The sequence below is a fragment of the Sarcophilus harrisii genome, chromosome 4 (genome assembly GCF_902635505.1).
Source record: "Sarcophilus harrisii chromosome 4, mSarHar1.11, whole genome shotgun sequence".
NCBI lineage: Eukaryota > Metazoa > Chordata > Mammalia > Dasyuromorphia > Dasyuridae > Sarcophilus > Sarcophilus harrisii.
In genome coordinates, this window is record NC_045429.1 from 282,543,858 (window position 1) to 282,569,400 (window position 25,543).

The 25,543-nt window shown below is 43.0% G+C and overlaps 1 protein-coding gene across 4 annotated transcripts in view; it reads left to right on the forward strand.

Annotated features, from left to right (window-relative positions):
• Window positions 1-5,738: 5,738 nt before the first annotated feature.
• GRM4 (glutamate metabotropic receptor 4) overlaps window positions 5,739-25,543 on the forward strand; it is a 314,992-nt gene continuing 295,187 nt past the window's right edge. For all 4 annotated transcript variants that reach the window (XM_031965046.1, XM_031965049.1, XM_031965048.1 and 1 more), the window contains exon 1: window positions 5,739-6,272. The gene's annotated coding sequence lies outside the window, so the exon portion shown is untranslated. The remainder of the gene's footprint in view (window positions 6,273-25,543) is intronic.

Genomic DNA, 25,543 nt, shown 5'->3' on the forward strand with positions numbered 1-25,543 from the left:
TGGCTTTATATATAGTTGATATTTATTTATATGTGCTTGTGTTGTTCCTCACCCCCATTAAATACTTCCCTAGGGAAATGTTGGTTACCTGAGAGTTGAGAACTGTTTCTTTTCTTTTCTTTCTTTCTTTTTTTTTGGTCTGTGAGTGCTCAATGCTCAGGACAGAATCTGGCTCACAGTCGAGGCTCAAGCAATGCTTACTGAATAAGTTAATGAATATGTTTTAGCTTTTATTAAACACTAAGCCTGGTAGTCACATCACAAAGATCCAAATAGCCACCAGTTCTGACTTCTGGGCTCAAGGAATCCATTCTTACTGGGTGATTTATGGGTTTTCTCCACTGGCTGTCATCTTATTTCTGTTGGTCATTCATTCTGAGAAATGCCTTGCCTGGAGCTGGTTATTGTTTAAGCTGACTTCTCTCTATCATGGCCATTTTTATATGATGTTCTCACCAAGGAGGTTGGGGAAGGGTCCAAAATAGAACCCCTCTAAAGGGGTTCTATTTCTAAAAATGGGGACTCCCTAGGGGTTGACATGAGCTGGGTACTTTTAGTTATTATTTAAAGGTGCCAGGTAATTCCAGACCACCTTAAACAGCTGCTTACTCCTATTTTCAAGCTTTTAGTTTTTTTGAAAAAAAATCTTACCTCCTATGTTCAGACAGCATCATTTTTGGATGTGTTAAAACAAATGGGACAGTCTGGGAATATTCCATAAGCATATGGCTTGGTCATCAGAAGACCTGAGTTGGAGTTTCAGCTCTGTTATCAGCTACAAGTCTTTTTTCATTATTCTGTGCCTCAATGTCCTCATTTGTAAATTTGCACTCATAATGCTTAGACTACTTACCCCAAAGTGGGTCATGAAAAAAATGTATTTAAAGAAGTCAGACAGAGAACATTTACTTGTAACTTCATTGATATAGTATATGTCTGGGAATAGGAAGCATATAATTCAGTTATTCAGTCATTCAGTTAACAAGCATTAATTAATGCTTTTTAATCAGTGCTATGTGCCAGGCATTGAGTTAAGTGCTAGGGATACAACTAAGAAATCCCTGCTCTCAAGGAGCTTGCATTCTACTGGGGGAAGACAACACAGAAAAGGGAAGTTGAAAATGAGGGGGAAAGGAAATAGCTAGGGGGTGGGAAGGAGATACAGCCTTGGATATTGAATGGTTTAATGACTTACCAGAGTCACACGGCCAAAATATGTCAAAGACTGGTTTCAAAACCTCATGTTTCTGACTCCAAGAATAATCCCACATAGTAGTCCATGAACAAATACTTATGTATTGATTGATTCATAAAGTCAGAAATAAAAATTAAATCCAAATCTTCCTGGTTCTCTGTCAATTAATGCATGCTTCTCTTTTAAAGATCTCAAAACATAAAGAAACATGACTTCCAAATCACCCCTTTGACACTGGAGGCAAAATAAAGAAAGAGCAGCTGTACTCCAGCTGTTTCAAGAACAAAATAGGAGAAGCACGAGAGAGTTAGGTAATACCTTTGGAAGAACAAACACGTGGAGACAATGATTGGCTGAACCCCATCTCTGAATTTAAGAACATGTACAGAGCTGAGCTTCTAGGAAGAAATCAATGTTCATCACTTGGGGATGGGGTGGGGGATGTGTAGGCCTTTCCCTGAGGTTTGAGGCCAAAATGGTCCAGCCTCCCTGTGCAGACTCTGCAAGCTGCAGCGACACCTCAGATCCCTCGGCAGGGAGGAAACAGCTTGCAGAGATGGGCCGTTCCGAAGTCAACATTGCAGACCAGCTGGACCAGAGCTGGGCCCTTTCCACATGTGACTCCTCTGAGGCAGCACAATGGGCACTGCTTTTTTTTTTTTTTTTTTTTTTTGATAAAAAAGAATTTATTAAGCACTAACTATGTGTCAGGCATTGTGCTAAGCAATAAAGTTACAAAGAAAGACATAAACAGTCCTTAATCCCTAAGTAGTTAACATTCGAATGTAAGACACAAGATGAAAATAAATAGATACATTGGGCACTGCTTTTGACCACAACTTGCTTGGTGAGTACTTGGAAAGGCACTGGCAGCACTGGCAGGTAGGGCCAGAGAGATAGGGTTAGGGGTACAGGGGTGAAAACACTGGCTCAAGAGTCAGAGCCTTGGGATTCTGATTACTAACTCATTATTTTGGAAATTATTTTTTAAAATAATAATAGCTAATATTTATGCAACCTTTATAAGGCCAAGCACTTTATAATGACCCTTGTTCAGTCCTGTCCAGCTCTTCATAACCCCATTTATTTGTTTTTTTGGCAAAGATACAACATTGCCATTTCTTTCTCCAGTTCATTTTACAGATGAGGAAACTGAGGTAAACAGGGTTAAGTGACTTCCCCAGGATCACATCTGCTGCTAAGTGTCTGAAGTCACATTTGAACTCAGATCCTCCTGACTCCATATCTGGCATTATATATATTAAGTTGTCTAGCTGAGGGATATAAATATGGGATGGAGCAATCAAGGAAGGTTTCATGGAGAAACAGGAAGGTCTTGGACCTTGAAGCACATTTGAAAGCATTCAATCTAAATTTGCCAACAAATGCAGCCATCTGTCAGTCTATTTGATTCTTTTTCGTTGCAAACAAAAGAAATTCCTGCCTTGGGGCTCCATCCCCTGAGGGTTCCATCCCTTTTAGGTCACAGAATTGGTGGGGTGAGGGCATTAGCCTCAGCAAAAGTAAAAGTAGATACCTTAGTTGCCTAGGTGTGAGTGGCCTGGCTGAATTCTTAATGTTCTCAGCAATCTGTAACCCAATTTCTTTTCACTTTCACTCATTCATTTATTCACTCCAACAAATGCTTATTCCTCGTCGATAGGATCACAAAGTAGAAAGGGAATTTAGAGATCATCTAATCCAATTCTCTCCTTTTCCAGAAATGCCTCTCAAGGAATCTTATCATTAGCTGGGGAAAATTAGGCACTCATATGGGGAGAGAGAAGTTAATAGTAAAGAGAATCACAACTCACTTTTCTATAGTCAAGGCTACAAAGCACTTTCTTCCAAACAACCCTGGGAAGTAGGTATGTAAATATTACTACTATTTTTTCCTGTTTTACATATGAGACCCTTGAGGCTTAAAGGGTTGAAGAAACTGAGTGCAGAATATAGAGCTAGTCTGGGATAGTACAGGGCTGAGCCCCTAGGAAGAAATCAGTGTTCATCACCTCAGGATGGGGTAGTTCTATTCCACTTAATATCTCAGAGGAAAAATACAGGTGTCTCCTGACTCTAAGGCAATATATGATTGTATGTGTGTGTGTGTGTGTGTGTGTGTGTGAGAGAGAGAGAGAGAGAGAGAGAGAGAGAAAGGAGAAAAGAGAGAGAGAGGAGAAAAAGAGGCGAGAAAAAGGAGAGAGGAGTATAAAAGGAAAGAAAGTGAAAGACACACATAGAGAAAGAGAGAGAGAAAGAGAAAGAGAGAGAGAGGAGTATAAAAGGAAAGAAAGTGAAAGAGAGACAGAGAGAGAGATTCACAGAGACAGACACACACAGAAAGAGAGAGAAAAAGAGAAGAGAAAGAGAGGAGAGTGAAAAGAAAGTGAAAGACATACATACAAAGTGGGGGAGGAGAGAAGGAATTAAGCATTTTTACAGCACTTGCTATGTGCCAGAGAGAGAGAATGAGAATAAGGGGAGAGAAAAGAAACAGAAAAGGAGGGAGAGATTCTTGTGGTTTACTCCAATTAGGGAGATGACTCTGAAGGCTCAGAGTATGGTGCAGGAAGTTCTACTGAGACAAAGAGAAAGTGGACCTACAGCTATCAGATTGTACTCCTTTTCAACTGGAGAAAGACAGATTCTCCTTCTAGGCCCTCTTCCATGTAGATACTACTATCCTGTAAGGGAGGTTACATTATGGATATAAGGAACTCAGTTGCAAAGGCCCCTGTTGGAAGGACTAAGTCATTTCTTGTGCTTCCCTTGTCTACTTGGGGAGTATTCAGAGGGAGGCAAGGGCATAGATGCAGAGGCTGCTTTGTAAACCTCTGCCAACTTATACTGCCACCCCCTCCCCCTTCTCCTTCCCTGGCACTGAGCTCCATCTCTGGGACAAGGACAGTCACACGTCAAGGCTCTAATTGAAGTCATTTCTGCAGTCTGGGAGGGAGATGCACTTGCAATTCTAAAAGGTCCGGGTGGTTTTCTCCTCAACTGCTGCCATTTCCAACTAGGAGGCTCCTTTGAAGATTCCAACCAAATTTCTTCAGGGAAACCCTAGTGCACATCTTCTCCTGGCTCCCAACCTGTTGAATAAATTCTTGGCTCCCCCCCCCCCCAAAGCTTACCAGTCCCACCCTCTGTGGAGCCTTTGGAGAATGGTGTTTCAGGAAACCCAAGAATTGTTGGGATACCATCAGCACGGCTGCGAGAGGCTTCAGTTAGTGTGTGTTTGTTGTAGGATTACAGACTATATATAGGTCCTCCTCTGAGGAGAGGAGGTAGAGGAGTGTGCACCAGAGTTGATTAGAGTCAGTAATTCTAGTCCTGGCTTGGTTAAGAACTAGTGATCTTTTGGCAGATCAGAACCTTTATGCCAGAGCTTGGAAGGGACTCTAGAAATCAATCATCTAGTCTTAATTGTCCCCATTCAGCAAATAGGGAAGAATGAGAACAAGTGGCTTGTTGGAGACTCTGCAAATACTTTCTTAGTTGGTCAGATGGGGACGACAACCCCTGATCTGGCTTTGGAATAGGGTAATGGATAGGAAGGCCTCTTTGGAATGTCAAGTGCCCTTTAGTCTGCAAATGTACATAAAGAAACTGTACTCTGACACAGTGCAGATAAGTGTGAGGAAATGGGGGGTGCCAAGGGCTTTCGTGGTAGTGTGTGGGTTTTCCTGAGGTCTGGCACAAAGCATAGTGCACGGCCCCTTGCTAGTCTTATCTGAGTGCTTAATTGTTCCTTTTATCAGATGTTAGGGAAGAGTGTGTGTGGGAATAGGGTGAGATGGGGAACAAGTTCTGGAGGCATTTTTGTTGTGAAAGGAGAGGTGGGCAGTGTGGAGAAAACATTCCCTGGAAAGAAATCAAACTGAGTCCTGGAGTCGGGAGACTGGAGGGCCACCTGTGCTCATAACTAGCCTTGTAACCTTGGGCTCTGTTTCCTTATCTGTGAAATGGGGATTTTCCTTGCTCTCCCCGCCACACAGACTGCTGCAGCTGTGAGATTCAATTGAGACAATGGTTACAAAAAAATCGCCTGCACTACCTACATAAATATAAGCTGTTATTATGAACCTGAGGAGAGATGACAGTACAGGCCAGGGGGGCTATGGTGACATAAGTGGTACAGGTTTGTAGGTATGAGCAGTTTTCCAGGAGAGAAGGGTAAGATGGGGCTAAAAGACACAGGGAGGTGAGGGAGGGTGTGGGAGCTTCGGAGGACCGAAGGTGAGGACCCTTTGAGTTCTCTCTTCTAAAGGTGTGTGTGGGAGGTAGGCCCCCAGATAGTCTAGCCTTAAAAGGGCTCCCGGAAGCCCTGCTGCATGCCCGCCTCGCCCGCACTTCTAACGCAAACTTGCCCTGCTCCCGCCCCGGGTGCGGTGTGTGCAGGTCGGCAGATGTTGTCAGTGGGGCTGAGCGGGCTGCAGCGCTCTCGCTCTCGCTCTCTCTCTCTCCTTCTCTCCCTTCTTGTTTCCCTCCCTCTCTCCCCACCCCCCTCCCGGGCTCTCGCGCTCCCCCCCGCCCCCCTTTCTATCACTCGCTAGCTCACTCGCATTTTCCGCCTGCTGTTGCTGCGGCGCTGCCGGCCGCCTGAAGCTTCGCTTCCCTCTTCCCTCTAGCTCTCGGTTTCCTTCCCTGCCCGCTGACTTCTCAGGACTCGGATCCCCCCGGCGGCTTCACTTGCTCCCGGCGGCTCGGACTCTTGGGTCCTCCGCTGTTAGAAAAGGAGGATCTCGCTCCCTCCCTCCCTCCCTCTCTCCGTGTCTCTTCTCTCGCGCGCTCTCTGGTCTTGCTCCCTTTTCTTCTGCACTGAGGCAGCTGAATGCTGTGCGCCCGCTAGCCCAGCGGCCCCGAGCCGAGCTGCTGCTGCCCGCTCAGCTCCGCTGCGTCCCGGCTGGCTCCGAGCCGAGCGCCGCCGCCACCGCGGGGCTCCGTGCCCAGGACTGACTGTTGGCCTGGCCGCAGGGGCTGAGCCCAGGGTGCCTCTGCCTCTGCCCCAGGGTAGGGCGGGCAGCTCGGGAGGATCCAGCTCCAGGTAGCGGCTTTCCTCCCTCTCCAGCCCAAGGTAAGTTGCGGCTGGAGGGAGCCCGAGCTGGTGCGGGGAGCTGGGCAGGGTTGGAGGGGGACTGGCGAGCTGGCGCAGGGCTGGGGTTTAGGGGGATCAGCACGGATGGACTACTGTACCCTCGGTCTCTGGACTGCCTGCTCCTTGAGGCTTCAGGCTGCGGCGAGGGAAGCCGGACCCTGGTGAGGTTCCCTCTCAGCGGTTTCTAGCCAGAGCCCCTTGCGCTGTTTCACTCCAAGCTGCTCGGGGCAGCCCGGAGGGGGTGGGCTGAGACTGGGGCTCGCGGGGGAGGGGATAGAGGTTTTGGATGGGGTAGGTAGGGGCGGGAGCAGCGATGGGGCCGTGGAGCCTGTGAGCTGGGGCTGGGGTGAAGGGGTGGAGGGAGGGGCTGCATTGGAACGAGAATGCCTTCCCTGTGGGGGCACTGCCGGCTTCCTCGGTTCCCCCGGGAGTGAAGGGGCGGCAGATTCTTCAATCAGGATTGAGAAGGAAAGGGGGAGGGTCATGTCAGCTCCTTTCAGCTTGGGGGGGGCAGGTCGTGCCAATTTCCTCAGTCTGGATGGGGGCATCGTGCCAGCTACTTGAGTCCGGATTAGCGGCGGGGCTGGGGGGGTGGGGGTTCATTCCAATTTCCTCATTCTGGTGTATAGAGGGGATGGGGGTATGTGGGATGTCGCTGCCACCAGATTTTTTGGGGGGATTCTAAGATAATTTGTTCAGTCTGGATGGGGAGTGGTTTTATATAAATTTCTTTAATCCGTTGTCGGGGGGGGGGGTTGTTGCCAGTCTCTTCGGTCGGGAATTGGGGATGAGGGGTGGGGTCCATGTTAGTACTCTCAGATGAGAATGAAGGCGTTCCTGACCCTCTCTCTTTTTTGCTGGAAGTGGGGGCACGGGGCATTACTAGGGGAGGGAAGGGAGGAGGGAATTTCTTTTGCCGCCTGGTCTGGCAGTGTAGCCAACTCCCCGGGGTGGGCAGTGACAGTTCTATCAGTTCGGGAGGGCAGTGACAACCCTCAGTTGTTCCTCATTTTTTCCTATCGGGCTCTTTCTTCCTGGCCCGGCTCTCGGGCTGCCGGACAGCTGCGGGCTTTTCTGAACAGACTGACTCCCGCGCTCTCTCCGCAGCCCGACCTCCGCTCTGGTACGCGCGCTCTTTCCCCCATTTCCCCGGAATCCCCTGAACCTAGTCTGGGCTTCTGGTGGGGGAAGATAGGGTTTCCTTAGTAAGGAGTCCTGTGTGATCGTGCCTACTCCAGGCCTTGGGGTTAGATTGTTCCTTTCCCACCTTCTCCAGTCTTCTGCTGAGGTTGGGCTGTATATATGAGGATGGGTTGTATGCCATCTTATCAAAGACATTTAATAAGATTTTGGTTGCTGTAGTGGGAAGGGGACTTAAAAGGCAGAGGAAATTGAACCACCCTCCCAACAACTCCTTTTTCACAGTAGGCATGGGGTGATTCCTTCTTCTCAATATACACTCCCTTCCCTTCACCATAGAGACTTCTTGTCCTCAGTATAGGTGCATTTCTATAACATGTACACCAGTTTCCTTCACTTTTTCCTATGAGAGTATTTTTTTTTGGGGGGGGGCGGGGGAAGATAGTATTGACAGGGAACAGATTTGCAAATTAGAGACATACTGATCGCTCTTTTTAGATGCAGTGACCCTCAGACCACACCTGTTTCTTGCCATAGTTGGGGGGGGGGGTCTTGTCTTTCTTGTGGAGTTAGGAGGTGCAGGGGTTGGAGATCATTTTAGGCCAGGTGACCTCAGCTCAGCGATGATGATGGTGGTGGTTGTAGGGACTGAGAGAAATAGAGCTGCTAAGGAAGTAGCCAGACCCTCTTATTGCCTACTTGGTCTTAGAAAATCATATTAGTTTCATATCTGTAGAATCTTCATCCTTTCAAAAGTGCATTCATAGCTTACCTCTCTTCATCTAGCCCAACTGCCTAACATGAAGCATTTTCTGACCCTTACCTTTGTTCCAGGACATTTAGCTTGGGCTGACACAATGAAGTGGGTATAGAGCTCCAAGGAATCAATCCTAGGCTATCCAAACACACAGGACTGGATTTATGGAAAAACATATACCTGGGATGGGGTGGGGTAAGCATGGATAGTGGAATTTTCCAGTATCAAAAATGTGTACATTTTTAAAAAAATATGGAAAAGTGTTGTTCATTACACATCTTCCCATTTCCCTAATTCCATGTACCTGCTCACCTTATCTATTATAGCTTTAGCCCTGGGCTTGTGACTGTGGAAGGCTGGTGTGGGTTAGGATTCTATAATTATAGGATTTAAAATCCAAAGAGACCATGGATATTATCTAGTATAACTATCACATTTACAGGTGAGCAAATTGAAACCCAAAGAGAGGGCAAAGTGACTTTCTCAAGATCTTAGTAAGTGATACAATTGGGGCCAGTAGCTGAATTTTCTGGTCCCAGTGTTTTTTCACTACTAGCTACTTCTTTATGACTGGAGGGTGCCATCACAGGCTAAGAAAATTTATACTTAAAGGCCTGGATGTAGTTGATGGGAATCACCTTAGAGATCCATTCAGAGACTTTGATAGTTTGTAATCAAGAAGTGGTTTCTTCTTTGAGGGATGAAATGAGGAAGAAATTCATGGAGAAAATGTAGTGATAAGGGTGTTTTGGTCAGCTAGGTCAAATCCACTAGACAATCAATCCTTCTGTCTACAGGTGGCTCAGGGAAGGTTTTCTTTCTGATGCAGTTTGAACTCTCTCTCTCTCTCTCTCTCTCTCTCTCACTCTCTCTCAGTGTCCATCAGAAAACTGTGAAGTAGATACAGGTTTATCTTCTGGTTTCCCTCACTTTCCAAAGCCACGGACAAGCATAGATTTCCTGCTGTGTCCTTTTCTTATTCATTTGCCATCTCTTTCAATTTCAATGTCCCTGAGTCCCAGGTTTCCTCAAATCAGTGCCAGTTCCTCCTCTTACATGGAGCTATTCTTGATTTACTCAGTTGTTAGCATCCCTCTTCATATTTTGTGTACTTAATTTGTATTTGTTCTTTATTTACTTCTTTGTGTGCAAGTTGTTATCTCTTTATTAGAATGTTATCAGTGACCAACATATGTATAGACCAGGATTTCTTTTCTCCCAAGACCAACTCCCTTATCATCCAGGATTGCAATATTAAAAGTAATTACTTTCCACCAATGAGAAGAATCATTATAATGAGCTTTAAGCTACAGATTTCAATAGTGTGTGGCACATAGGAAATACTTGTTGGTAGATTGAATTCAAGTACAGGTTGTATTACTGACTAGCAGTGTGATCTCAAGCAAATTACTAGAATACATTTCCCTCTTCTGTCAAATAACAGGATAGATTAGATCCAAGATCTCTAAGCTTCTAGTTCTAAAGGTCCAGTCCTTGAGCTCTAAGAGGAAAGTGTTTGAATATGCAAATCATTCAGAGATCTTAGGGACTTAATGTGTTATATACATATATACACCCACTTCCCTAGGTCATTTGCACTAAAATATATATATTTTTGCTTTTATATCACCATCATTTTCAAACATATCCCACCTTTCTCTAGAAATCTATTCTCTGTGACAAAGAAAATAGAGGAGGGAAAAAACCACAGTTCAGCAAAATTAACCAAAATATAAATTTAGTCTGGCAGTGTATGCAATATTCATAAACCCCCACCTTTGCAAAGAAGAGAAAGAAGTTCATTATCTCAACTCCAGAAGTAGCTTGTTGTTGAATTTGTAGTTAAGAAGATTTGAGTTCAAATATCTTAAGACATTTTGTTAGTCATATGATCTTTCTCCAGGAGTTTCTTCTCCATGGCTTGGTCATATAATTACATAGCATTTAGAGTTTTTTTTTTCCCTTCAGTGGAGGGGAGCAGTTCTTTCTATTTATGATATTTTAGTAGACATTTGTATTTTCAAAGAGAAGTAGAAAAGGGGGAGGCAAAATTTAACTCACATAAAATAAATTCATTGCTTAAAATTAGGATTTTATGCCTTAGTGGGAGAAATTTTTTTGGGGGTGGTGGGAGTGATCTTTATTAGGGGCTCCTTCCTGTCCCTCTGGTTATATTCTGCCAGCTTCAGAGTACCCATAAAGTCTGCCAGAATATGAGGACCAGATGTTTCAGCCTGCTCCTTGCTCGATTCCCCCCCCCCCCCACTTCTCTTTCTCTAACCAGCTGTCTAAACTACTTTAGCTCTGCTAGAGACTGCCATCAATGAGGAGCTCGTTGGTGGGCAAGTTGGTGTTGTTGAATTGTGCATATGGTGTCATTGAGGCAGGAAAAGACTGGAAAGGTAGGTGTGGTGAGGGCCCTCAACCTACCACTCTCTTCACCTGGAGTACAATCTCCACCTTTTTGTCTCGGCTGCTTTGAACCAGCTGTTATCTTCTCAGTACTCTAGGATCACAAAGAGCTGAAGGAGGTTGGGTTGTGAGGGGATGGGCGGATTTCAGGAACCTGCCATGGCTGGTGCTAGAAGAGAGTTCTGGTGGGCCTCTGTAATTATGGCTGATAGACTTATCCCCTTCCCCCACAGATATGCCAGAAAGCCAGTGCTGGGAACCAACAGTCACTAATTATAACTCACCCCAGAGACATCTCCTCACCACTCCCTCTCTCCCCAATCCTATAACCAAACTTTCCAGTGGGGAGCTGTCCCTGGTGGCTCTAGCAGCTGGTTATTCTGGTTCTCGGCCCAGCTGCTAGGTTTGGGGTGATCTGTCCTCTGCAGAGTGCTGATTGCCTGTATAGCTCAGCCAGGGAGGGATCTGGAGATGAGGGACCAAGTGGGGTGATTTGTGGTTGGAGGTCGACTAGAAAAAGAGATGAGGCATTGAGCCCAGCTGTCTGAAAATGACTTCCTCAGATTGGGTGATGAGAATCGCACGCGCGTGTGCGTGCGTGTGTGTGTGTGTGTGTGTGTGTGTGTGTGACAGAGCTTAGGTGAGAGAAGCTGGGTATAGGGATAGCAAGGAGCATGGGGGTGGAGGAGCTGCTTCCTCAAAATGAAACCCATGTCCCTGGGAATTGTCTCCTGGAAGAGAGACATCTCTGTTTTCCTGAGCCTGAGTAAGCTGTGTCCCAGTTAGCAGGAGACTATCAAAAATTAATTTGGAGATTTCACTGCCTTTGGCACTTGCAAGAATATAGGTTGCCTTTGCTGCCTCCTATATCTCTTCTCTTCTTATTTCTCTCCTTGATTCAATTCAACAAACATTTACCAAGTACTTAATGTGTGCCAGGCATTGTGTGAGGCACTAGGGAGGCAAAGACTAAACATCTACCAAATCAAACCAAATCAAAAAATAAAAAACTGAAACAGTCCCTGCCCTTGTGGAGCTTCTACTATAAGCTGTCTTTCCTCTCTTTTCATTTCTCCCTAATCTCTTTCCCTCTTTCTTCTCCTCTTCCCCCATCTGTGTCTTATCTTTCTCACTGTAATTTATGTTTGTTCCCTTCTCTTCCTTTCCTGCCTCCCTCTTCTTCCAATCTCTTTTTTCCCTGTGTCTCTTTCTTCTTTTTCCTTCCTTTCTACCTTCCTTCTTTCCTTCTTTCTGTCCCTTTCCTTTCTCTTTCTTTCTCTCCCTTCCTTCCTCTCTCTTTTCCATCCTTCCATTTTCCCTTCCTCCCTTCCTCCCTCCCTTCATTCCTCCTTTCCTCCATTCCTCCCTCCCTTTATTCCTCCTTTCCTTCATTCCTTCTTTCCTCCCTTCCTCCTTTCCTTCCTCCCTTCCTCCCTCCTTCCTTCCTTCCATTCCTCCCTCCCTCCATTTTTCTTTTCCTCCCTCCCTCCTTCTCCTCCCTCCCTCCTTTCCTTCTTTTCTTCCTTCCTTCCTTCTTCCCTCCCTTCCTCCTTCCTTCCTTCCTCCCTCCATTCCTCCCTCTCTCCATTTTTCTTTTCCTCCCTTCCTACCTTCCTTCCCTCCCTCCTTTCCTTCCTTCCTTTCTTTCTTCCTTCCTTCCTTCCTTCCTTCCTTCCTTCCTTCCTTCCTTCCTTCCTTCCTTTCTATCTACCTGCTTGCCATACTTTCTCTTCCTTTGGCTGTCCCTTCCTTCTTTCTATCTTTACCTTCTCTCTCCATAGTTTCAGCTTTCTGTCTCTTTTCCTCCCCTACCTTCTCTGTCTCTGTTTCTGTGTCTCTGTGTCTCTCTCTGTTTCTCTCTCTCTCTCTCTCTCTCTCTCTCTCTCTCTCTCTCTCTCTCTCTGTTTCTCTCTATCTCTCTTTGTCTCTCCATCCCTCCCCCCCGTCTCTCTGTTCCCCTCTTTCTTCTTAGTTTTGTTCAACAGATTTTGTTGATTGTTGCTCCATATTCCTAACAAGCTTCTCTCTCTGCCAGTCATTGGTGTCCTAAGCTTTGAGGACTTCTGTCTGAGCTCACCTCTTCCCCTGACCTTTCTTCCTCAGCTTGAGAAAGCCTCCCTGAAAGGGAGTCATAAAAGCTGACCTGCTTTTACAAAAAATCCCCCAGGCTCCCATTGGAGTACACACACACACACACACACACACACACACACACACACACCCCTCCCCTACCCCAGAAGGCTGGCCAGCTCAGGGGAATCTTCTTTCTATCTGTGTTTCTCTTAGCTCCTACGAAAACGAGAGTCACAAGGATAGTAAAAACCTCCTCTTAAATCGAGGTTGATGCTTCCCGTCGAGATGCTTTATTATTAACCTGACCGTTTAGTGAGCTCGTGGCAGCACCGAGGCATAAATATGTGCACGTACACGTATATTAAATAAATTGGGAATTGCAGAGTATAATGACATTATCTGGACCCCGTTCAATTAAGGGAGATATTATCTGCTGTAATTGGGAAGTGCCATTGTATGGTGACAGCAGACAGCATTCCCCTGTCTGAGGCCCCTTTTCTGAGCAGCTTCGTGCTGAGGTTTCTAGTTAAGCCTCAGAGGGAAAGAGGGAGGGAAGAAGGAAGGCCACGTCATCATCCCCTTTCGACTTCATGACAACTGAACCAACGGGAAGCTTTGCCAGGACCTAGGAGCACCAGTTTTCCTACTCTAGGCCTCTTCTTTCTTCACACTCATCCTCCCATAGAGCCTGTCCTCCTGGCCTTGAGCCAGGTGAGCCCGAGTCCAGTGAGGCAGCCCATGCTGATTTTCTTAGTGGCAGGTGATGGAAGACTCAAATCTGAATTCTTAAGGCTTTGTTTCTGGCAGAAACTTATGTCTTTAAGTTGTCCCTTTCTCTCTCCTGTAGGGAGGGAGAATTCCAACAGCCCTGTAGGAATTCCACATTTATTTTTCTGTATAACAGGTTTTCAAGTCCAGGTCCTGGCTCTGTAGAGAGAGGCTGATAGAGGGAGAGCTAGCTGATTTAGTTAGAGAGAGAGAGAGAGAGAGAGAGAGAGAGAGAGAGAGAGAGAGAGAGAGAGAGAGATTTAAAAATCCACAATAGAAGCAGCTGTAGACAAAACACTTGTCCATTTAAGCTTCACACCAAAAAATTGTTGTACAGGAACATGTGTTTGTATTTTCATATAATTGCATAGTCATAGAATATCAGAGCAGGAACTTACCTGAAGACCATCCAGTTTCAACCCCTTCTTTTTCAAAAAGAGGAAGGTTCAGAGAGGAAGTTACTTGCCTAGGGCAACAAAAGTGAGTTGATGGCAAAACTTATATGAGGACTAATACTCTAACTTCTAAACCAGTGATCTAGAGGGAAAATTCTTTAAAGTATAGGAAGGTGAAGGATGATTATTGGGGATGTGAGTTGACTTGTCAGCCTTAGGTTAAGCCATTGTCTTCAGAAGGCCCTCTTTGAAGGATGGAGAGCCCATTAATTCCTTAATACCCATAATTTCAGTGAACCAAACATAAAAATTAGGCCACAGTCCCATTGTTGCCTTAGGAGAGAAAATTAGGGAAGAATCAAGATGGTTGGCTTGGACTGGACAACAATTCTTAGGAAAGGAATTTCTGCCATCAGATTTGGCAATTTACTAACTATGTAAGAAAGCTTAGGAAATCCAAGAGTGTATATATATATTTATTTCTCATTCTCTTTCCCCTTCCCTCCCCTCCCCCCCATATTCTAGTAAATATGAGCTGGTAGAGCCCATGGTACAGAGGTAAGGTATCAAACATTTGGCCTATGGGCCACATCACCCCCAAAATGGCCTGAGCCAGATTAAAATGTCTTTATTTTTATTTTGTTATTATTATTATTTTTGCTGAGGCAATTGGGGTTAAGTGACTTGCTCAGGGTTATACAGCTAGGAGATGTTAAGTATCTGAGGCCAGATTTGAATTTAAATCCTCCTGACTTCAGAGCTGCTCAATCCACTGTCACCTAACTGCCCTATCAGATTAAAATGTAACTGGGACATATTTAACAAAATAAATAAAAATTATAATAAAATATAAAATTAGTACATAATTTTCTAATTCTATGAGACTTGCAAGGATCTGGTCCTATGACACATTAATGGCCTTTTTATTTGAATTTGATACCACTGGTGAAGAAGACCTGTCTAGTGATAAGGTTGGAGGATTTGCAGGCTCCTTTGAAGGGCAAGACTAAGGGGTATTGCCTCTACTTCCTCCAATGTCTGAAAGGATCAACACTCATGTGAACCTCAAGATAGTTCCTCATTTTCATGGCCCTGTAGGGATACTAGGTCTTCCTGGCTTTGAGGTCAGCCCTCTCATGTCATGTCGTCTACATACTAACTAATGGTGAATAAATAGTTGTTGAATTGAGTTGAATTGAATTATGTATTCGAAGGACAGCTAGTTGCGTCATAGTGCATAGAGCACCACACTTGGAATCATAAAGACTCAAAGAGGAGTTCAAATCCTGCCTCAGCTACTTACCCCCCCCCCCCCCCCCCAGGCAATTGGGGATTAAGTGACTTGCCCAGAGTCACACAACTAGGAAATGTTAAGTGTCTGAGGTCAAATTTGAACTCCGGTTCTCCTGACTTTAGGGCTGGTGCTATATTTACTGTACCACCTAGCTGCCCCTAGCCTCAGATACTTATGATCTTGCAAGTCCTTCACCCTGTTTGCCTTAGTTTCCTCATCTGTAAAATGGTCTGAAGAAGGAAATGGTAAATCACTTAAGCATCTTTCCTAAGAAAACCCCAAATGGAATCATGAAGAGTCAGAACAGTATTTATTCAGAGGAGTTGATGCTTTAGATCCTAGATCAAGGATGATGATGGATAAGAGATCTGAATGATTCAACTTTTCACAGACTGTGAATAAAGAAAGCACTTAATGCTTTTTCATTCATTCATTCATTCATTTTTTCAATCAAAATATTACTCAATATTTCCTGCAGCCCTAATTTCAATGTGTGTGTGCGGGATTGGAGGTCAGGGGGTCGGGAAAGGCTTGATTAAAGAAAAGGCCATATTGAGAAACCCAGGGTCTCTTTGTGTCTAATGGGAGCTGTTTGGATGAATCCCCTTGATCCTTTCCAAAGATATCAGGCTTAGGAGTCCTTGCATGCCATGTGGGTGTGCACACACACACATAATCTGAAAATTAAGGGTGAACTACATGCATTTGCAAATTTCTAGGAAAATTCAGTCTTGGATTGTATCTTTCTTCAGGGCCCCTGTTTTTATTTTTTGCCTCTGCCTCATGTTTCCTTCATTTCAACTCACCAATAATTCCTCTCCCTACTCCCCAAACACCTGCTATGGTCAATGCAAAATGAGATCAAATTCAGTGAACTTAGAATGGTAAGAGCTGGAGGGGGCTTTGAACATCTTATGTGGACCCTTTGGTTTTCTAGAGGGGAAAACTGAGACCTAGAAAGGAGAAATTAAGTTTGTGACAGAGACAAGCTAGAATTCAGGTTACCTGACACATGCCAGCCGCAGTCATGGTAGTACAGTGGATAAAGCCTTCGATCTAGAGATAGGAAGGCCTGAATTCAAATTTGACCTCTGATATTTACTGGCTATGTGACCCTGAGCAAGACATTTAACTTCTAGTTACCTCAGTTTCCTCAACTGTAAAATGGGGGTGATATAACACTTATCTCTTAGGTCTGTTGTGAGCATCAAATGAGATAATATATATATATATATATATATATTGCTTGGCACATGATAGACACTTAATAAATGCATATTTCCTTTTTTTATTGAGTGGTTTTTCTACTATAGCAGAATATATAGCATACTATGTAGTCTGCTGTGGAAAGGGTTACAAAAAAGTATGAGATTTAGTCCCTATCAGGAAGTTCACATTTAATTGGGAAGAAATATGCACACATATATATATATATGCATATGTGTGTATACACACACAAATGCATATGAACACATGCACACACTTATGTATGCATACATGCAAAATGCGTATGTACCCACATGCATGTATATATGTACACATGTAAGATGTGCATGTATGTATTTAATGGGTATGTATATGTATGTATATGATGGGTAGGTATGTATTTATGTATGCACACATAAGATATATGTATGCATATAGATACACAGATGTGTATATAGGCACAATAAGATTTGCATGTATACAATGTAGATGCATGTGTATATATGCATACATACACACAATAAGATGTATATGTATACATGTATACGTGTATATAAGATGTGTATGTGTGTGTATGTATGTACATATACACACATATAAAATGTATATTGTGTATATATGTATATAGAGGGCAGCTAGCTGCTTTTCAAGGAGGGAATGATTACTGTGAGCTACAAAAATATAACTAGGAATTTTTTTTCCCTTATGACAAAATCTGTTGAAGGGGTTCAGAGCTGGCAGAAGATTACAGAGGATATCTGACCCAAAATGCAATTATATGAGGATACACAGGTTATGTGAGGAAAGATAATCTTGGGATGAGGCATTAGGAGCCAGTCCACCAGCCCAGGGAACAAGGGTTTTGGTGGCCACTGTAGGGAACGACACACTCTCTGGGGCAACATGTAAAACCCCCTGGGCCACCCCACCCTAATTCTAGTTCTGGTGAGCTCTGGGGTCGTGGGAGGCTTAATGAAGGAAGTAGAACTTTGGCTGGGTAGCGAAGGACTGGAAGATTTGACCAGGCAGAGCCATTTCAATTTGGAGGATTGGTATTGGGGAGCTGACAAAGTGTCCCCCTTCCATCTTTAATTTCCAGCATTACTAAAGTAAAAAAAAATCATTAATTCATTCAACAAATAGTTATTAATAGCTATTATTGAGTTCCTACTCTGAACACAGCTCAATGCTAAGTGCCTCTGAATAAGGTCTTATCTTGACAGGAGATAGGGACAAATGGATGTGGAGATGGGTTTTAGAGATCACCAAACCTTCTAGACTTTGAAAGCCTCTCTTCTTGAGGTTGGAGCAACTCAGGGCTGATGTGGATGTTATAGCCATCATCCATCACCATCTGACTTTGGCTTACATTCAGAGCAGTGCGTTCTCTCATCTGTGGGGACTGGGACTAGTTTTGTCTGGAGAGAGAGAAAGACAGACAGAGAGAAAAGGAAAGAGAGAAAGAGAGAGACAAGAAGGGGAGAGAAATAGGGATAGAGAAAGTGAAGGAAGGGGAGGGAGAGGAGACAGACAGACAGAGACACACACACAGAAATAGAGACAGACACAGAGAGATGGACAGAGACAGCAAGACAGAGACAGAGAGAGAAAGACAGAGGGGAGAGAGAGAGAGATAGAGAGAGAGAGAGAGAGACAGAGAGACAGAGAAAGAGAGAGAGAGAGAGATAGAGAGAGAGACAGACAGAGAGAGAGAGACAGAGAGAGAGAGAGAGAGAGAGAGAGCGACACACACACAGATAGACAGAGACACAGAGAGAGAGACAGATGATAATGGTGGATGAGTAATGTATAAAATTCACCCAGAGTGAATTTGAATCTCAGAATCATACCTGTTTACAGAGGTATCTCTCAAATTCTACCCTTATATTCTTATTCATTTTTTTGGTGGGTGAGGCAATAGGGATTAAATAACTTGCCCAGATCATATAGCTGAGTGTCAAATGACTGAGGCCAGATTTGAACTTCAATTGGCTCCAGGGATGGTGCTCTAGTCATTGTGCCACCAAGCTGCTTCTAGAGATATTATTTAGAGTTAAGGCATGTTGTCTCCAGAAGGCCTCTTTTAAAATGGAAATATATTACCAGAAGTTGGTGGGAACCCATTTACCCCTTGACATCCATTGTCACATCAATGGGATTGTTTAATAATAAACATAAGACTTCTCTCAACTGGTTTGATCTTTTGTGGGGAGTGAGTTCAGGCTCAAAGGGGTTACCTGTTTTGGGATCATATATTGGGGGTGGAGAAGTGTGTTAGTGGGGTTCAATAGTGGGGATCAGTGGAAAGTCCCAGCTGCCTGCAGTGGTGAAGATGTGGGGCTGGGGGGAAGTGGGGGCAGTACCAAAGACCCGCTCCTCAGTTTTGCTGAGCCACTTCTGGCAGTGTCTTATGGAAACCCACAAATGCCTTTTCTAGAGTTCTCAGGGAGAACTCTTTCCATACTCCTCTTTGATCACCCCCTACTCCAATTATAAAATTGTCTCAGTTGGGTTTTGACTAACGGCCCCCTCCTTTCCTTTGCCCTTTCTGGATTCCATAGTTTTTCCCTAACCTCACTTTCAGATCTTCAGAAATCTTCTCTCGTACAAACTATTTTCAGGGAAGGATGTGATTTATTGTTACTGGTCAGTTGTTTTTTAGTCATGTCCAATTCTTGGAGGTTTTCTTGGCAAAGATACTGCAGTGTTTTCCATTTCCTTCTCCAGATCACTTCATAAATGAGGAAACCGAGGCAAAGAGGGTGAAGTTACTTGCCTGGGGCCACACAGCTAGGAAATGTCTGCAGCTGGATTTGAACTCAGGGAGATAGAAAAGTGACTCCAGGCTCAGCCCTCTGTCACTGTGGCGCCATCCAGCTGTCCTAAGGAGACAATAAATTGGCTAAAAGTGACTGCCACTACTTGGAGGGCCTTTCTTCAGAGGGGCTGGCAGTCCAACCTCTTCTCTCACTGTTGAGTACCCCCTCTTTCAGGCATTCTTTTTAGAATGGGGGAGAGGGAGGAAACTTTGTCTCTAGAGTTGTCTTCCCTACAGCACTTAGGAGGAAGGTTATTTGTGACTCTCATGATGGATATGGGCCAGGGACATAAATGATATTTATAAGGGATATAGGGGAACAAAGATCTTAAGTTTTTCTATTTTTTATTTGAACTCTTTTTATTTTATTTTTCAATTAACATGCATTTGTTTTCTTTCCCATTAGGGGAAAAAAGAAAAACAAAATCCTTATAACATATATAGTCAGGCAAAACCAATTTCTCATTATTAGCCACGTCCAGAAATGTATGACTTATTCCTGCAAGTTGAGCCTATCATTTCTTTGTCGGGTAGCACAGCATGGTCCTCATTCCTGATGAGAGCCTTTAAGAGTTCATCCATAACCTACTAGGTAGCCAGTATTGTGTTAGGTGCTCGAGGCCCAGGAGGATATCCAAACAAGAGATGTTTGGAGATACTGGAGAAGTACGAGATCTGCTTCTTGCCTTCAAGAAACTATCAGGGATGTGGGGACGATAGGACTCAAACTAAATGAAATAAATTGAGAATTCTAGAAGATAGTAGATATGCTAGTATATCTTGCCTAGTCCTTGACTTCAGATGTCCAGTGAAATGGCAGGTGATGGGGGAAGGTAGGCAAAGGGGACCAAATGACCTTCCCATGTGTATGGGATGGCGTATTGGTGGCAGATGAGTGGCAGAGCTCAGTCCTGATTGCCAGTCTCTCTTCTGCTCCTTTGTTTTATTTTCACTTTTTTACCCCCCCCCCCCAGAACAATAGAATCTCTGAGTTGGAATGTATTATAGAATCCTAGATATACCCTTTATTTGGAGATCATCCAAATGAGAAGTTCTTAACCCCACAGAATTAGTGGATAGAGCTAAGGAGGTCAATACATTTGGATGGAGAAAAAGAGATCTTTATTTATTATTATTTTTATGAATGTTTGTTTTCCTTTATAATCCTATGTATGCTTTTATGCATTTTAAAAACATCATTCTGAGAAGTGGTCTATAGGTTTCACCAGACTCCAAAGGGATCCATGAATAAAAAAAATTTAAGAATTTTTAATTTAGACAAATCTCTTACTTAGGAAAAGAATCCTTCTACATATCTCTTAAAGGTGGTTGATTGACTATCAGCAATGGATGATTCATTACAGAACAGAAAAGCCCATTCCATGTTAGGACAGCTCCAGTTATTAGAACATTCATTCTTATATTAAACTGAAATTACCTCACCATAATTTCTACGGAAGTATATAAAATACAGACCCATCCTAACTTGCATAAAGTAACCAATGGAATGCCCATTTAGGTAGTGAGATGCCCCAGTGACCATAGGAACGTCAATCATCCTGATATCCTTCTATCTATCTCTTCACTTTTCTTCTATTTCCCTGGATCCCCAGCCCTCTACTCCAAGTTACCATACCTTGGTTTTCTTCTGAAACATTGTTTAAATCTATTTCAATTTTTTCTTGTGAGAATCTGATATTAATATCTAGGTGAAGTTTTTTTTTTCCCACTTGTTTAAGGAAAAGTCAAGTCTAGCTAATAAGCTTTTATTTCATGGCTACTGTGTGCCTTAGGCACGGTGTTAAATCCTGGGGGGGTGGTGGTGGTGGTGGTGGAAAGATATTGTGTGTATGTGAGATCATTGGAGGTTATTCCTTGCTTCCTCCTTCCCACACTCCCACACCATAAAATCCACAAAAAATTCTTTGGAGATAAGTAGAGGAGAATTAAGGCTTTTTCTGTTCTAAACAGGTGAGGGAAGAGGGAATGGTACATAGGCTCTAAGAACTAGTAATCCCATGCTGTGTGTCCCCAGCTAGTCAGTGGGGGCACTCCTTAGTATAGTATATAATACTATATTAATAATCATTTACACTTTTATAATGTTTGAAGGACTCCATCTACAATAACTCTGTAAGGTAGGCAGCAAAAGTTTTCTTCATTTTATAGATGAACTGTTAACAAAAACAGCTTCAGAGGACACTAACAGGAAGATCTGACCTTGTTATTTTTGTACTCAGTAAACTACTTGAGCTCCCTATTACTTTCAGGACAAAATATAAGTTACTCTGGCTTTTAAAGTCCTTTATATCTGTCCCCAACCTACATTAGAACTTTATTCTACATTACCCTATCTTCAGACTCTGTTGTCCATGTTCAACTGGCCTTTTTGCTGCTTTCAAACATACTTTTACATCTCCAAGCCCTTGTTTTGCACTAGCCATCTGACTGTCCCCATACCTTGAGAATACTTACCTTTCACCTCTGTCTTTTCCCCTAATCTATATATTTGAATGAGTCCTTAGGAAGAATCATGCTGTACATATTTCTAGGTCAGAGTCCTGGTTTCCTTCTCGTAGGAGAAAGAAAGTAAGCCATCAAACTGGGGTTAGCAGAGGCACTGGAACCGGGCAGGGGGAAGTGCATCCCAGGCAGATGCAGGTGTTAAGGGGAGCCATATAATCTGAAACATGCCCCGAGTAGAGCACTCAAGATAGGGATGGGTCTGGAAAACTCTCAGTGGGAAGATTGACAGAAAGAAATAGGAGTGATTAAATAATTAGTCTGGAGAAGAGAAGACTCAGGGGGACTGTGATAAGTTGTCTTTGAATGGGAGAAGGGCTGTCATGTGGAAGGGAGATTGGCCATAATAAGCAGACTCTGAGGTCCCTTCCAACTCTGGATTCTGTGAGCTTCACTTAGAACAGGGAGTGTTGCAAAAGTCTGTCAGCAGATCTGTTGTCTGAAACTCCGAGCATGCTTGAGACAGCTCCTGTTTTCTATAGCACTCCTGGCTTTCACAAGTCCTTTCCTCACAGTCACCCAGTCCCTTCTTGACACTATACTAGATTTCCTCTCTAAAAACATTATCAGAATCCTACACTATCATAATGGACCCAGAGGAGAGAGGAGAGAAAATTGCATCTCTTCCTTCTCTGCAGAAGTGAGGGACTATGGGTAGGAAGCCTTGGCCCTTCAGTCAGTCTGAGTTCATATATTGCTTATTTTTGCTGAATTGCTTTTCTCTGTTTTCCTTTTTTTGTTACATGTCTATAGCTCTATGTTTAGGGAATAGGGAAGGATATATAGGGAAGGAACTGAAAGTTATATGAAACCTAAAAATTATATATTTAAACATGGTCAGAAAGAGGAGGTAAATCCCCAAACAACCTACAAAAGCCTCCTTGTATAACAACATGACTTGGAAATATTGTTGGAGTCAGGAGCCCTGGATTCAAATCCCAGCTCAAAAATGAAATAACTAATCTCTGCCCTCAGGTAGTTCAAGTATAACAGCTGTGTGACTACAAATAGGTCATTTTGATCATTTTGACCCTCAATTTCCTCATCTGTAAAATCAGGATCCTAATGCTGAGTATTAGCTATCTCATGAGATTGCCATGGGACAACATTTTATAAAGATTTAAAACATTATGGAAATGTAAGTTACTGTTGCTATTTAGCTGAAGACAGCCCCAAGTTTGGTTTGGCAGCACCCCGTGTCATATAGCAGTGGCCACCCTGGAAAAAAAAGAATGAAGTGACCTAGAGTTCTCTCTGTACTGGATCTCTCTGTACTGATTATATATTCTGATTAAATTTTTTTTTGTCGTTCAGTCCTGTCTGACTCTTTATGATCCCATTATGGGTTTTCTTGGCAAAGATATTGGAACAAAAGGTTTGCCATTTTCTTTTTTTAGATTATTTTACAGATGAGGAAATTGAGGCAAACAAGGTTAAGTGACTTGCTCAGGGTTATACAGCTGCTAAGTGTCTAAAACTAGATTTGAATTCAGATCTTCCTGAGTTTAGGCCTCGTGTTCTATCTCTTGCGCTACCTAGATACCTTAAAAAAAAATTAAGAAACATTTATTTTCTTTTCTTCCCAGCTCTCTCACTCATGAAAAATAAAGAGATAAATAAAAACAAAAACCCTTGTGACACATATGTATAGTCAAGCAAAACAGATTCCCATGTTGGCTGTGCCCAAAATTGTGTCTTTCATTCTGCCTAATTGTCAGCAGGTGGATAGTCAGTATTCTTTATCATTGCTCTTCTGGAATCAAGGCTGATCATTTTGTTGATCAATGTTCTTAAATCTTTCAGAATTGTTCATTATTACAGTGTTAAGAGTACAAAGTTTCCTCCTGCTTCTGCTTGCTCTGCACTAGTTTTATATAGTCTTCCCAGGTTTCCCTGGGACTGGAATCTTATCACTTCTGCCTGGTTTTCATTTTCTTTCTATGTTGGTCTCCACTCTTTGCTTCAGGCTGCTTCTTTCCCTCAGACCCCATCCTACACTAGCCTCATCCTTCAGACAGTGCTGCTCATCTGGATCCTCTGCCTTGGGTCACAGTAGCTTGACAAATGTGCTAGAGCTGGAGAAGTCCTTGTCTCCACTGTCTGGAGGGAGGGAGGTAAGGAAGGAAAGTTCTTTAGCTTAATGTGGAAATGGCATCCCAGGTCAGAACTCTGAGGGCATTTTCCTATTAAAGGCATTGTGAGATATGGTGGTTGAGTCTTAGAGAACACTCCAGACTTAGAAAGAACACAGGATTTAGGAGAGATCTGTATTCAAATCCTAGCTGTGTGATCCTGGGTGAATCACTTCCCATCATTACTACATATGTGGTCCCTGGGCAAGCCTCTTAATTTCCCTTGGCCTTGGTTTCCTGAAACTGTAAAATGAAGAACTTGGACTAAATATCCTCAGAAACCTCTTTAATTCTAATATCTGATGCACTGATTAATAGTTATTTAGTAAATTATTTAGTACTGCACTAAACCGGGAGACCATGACAAAAAATGAAATAATCCCTTCCCTCAAGTAGGTTTCACTTTATCAATGGAGCAATAGAATCAGGAAGACCTAGATTCAAATCCTGCCTCAAGAATTTATTGGCTGTGGGTTTTAGTTTCCTTATCTGTTAAATAGGGCTTGGGTTTGGTAACCAAGTTTTTCCCAATTCTAAATTGATCATGCTACTTATGTAAATAAGCATAAACAAAATAAATATATGATTAATTTATAGGAGGAGGGAATTAAAAAAACTTATGTAGAAAGAAGGGGTGCTGAAGTAGTTTTAAAGGAAATAATAAAGGAGACCTTTTTAGGGTGTTTTAGAGGTCGAAACAATTTTCATAATAATATAAGACATTTTAATATCTAATAGTTAAATATCATGAATAGCTAGATGGTGCTGGGTTTGGAGTCAGGAAGACTTGTGTTAAAATGCAGCTTCAGACACTTACTAGCTCTGTGACCCTAGAGAAGTCACCTTGTTTTGCCTCAGTTTCCTTATCTATAAAATGATCTGGAGAAGGAAATGGCAAGTCATTCCAATATCTTTGCCAAGAAAACTGCAAATGGAGTCATGAAAAATTGACAATGACTGAACAACACACAGCTAAATATCAAAAGAAAAGAGATGGGGAATAATAGACATTCACCAAGAAAAAAAAATTAAATATCAATAGATATGACCCAAACTTTTAGGGTCCTCAATAATTTTTAAGAGCACAAAAGGAGTCCTGGGACCAAAATATTTGAGAAAGGCTGCCTTTGTGCAAAGCTTCCTAAACAAGCCCACCCAGCAAGATTAAAACATACTGGATCCTCTGCCTGTTCAAATCTTTCTCTTTCTTTAAGGCTCACATCCTGCTGGGGCCTCTAGGAAGCCTTCCCTGATTGCCCCCAGCTGAAAGGAGAACCTGAATCAGAGAATTTAGAGCTGAAAAGGGCCATCTGGTTTGATTTCCCACCTGGTCACCCTCATTTCACAAATGAGGCAAGAGGGATTGAATAATTTGTCCAAGGTAGCCCAGGGCTTCTGTCTACCTTGACATACATTGCTTTTTACCCACCCTCATGATGTGATATATTCCAAGTGATTACTTCCTTCTCAAATTTTTTCAAAAGCATTTTGTCTGAATCTCTCCTTTGCTTTTATCACATTCCACTGTGTATCTTCCTATTGATTTGTGCACATGTCACATCCTCCTTATTAGATTGCAAGGCCCTGTATTGTGAGGATTAGGTCATTTTTCATCTTTGTACCTTCAGGGCTCATCACAGTGTCTTATATATCAATCAATCAATCAATCAACAAGATTTTATTAAGAGTTTACAATGTTTCAGGTACTATGCTAAGTACTGAGAATACCTGG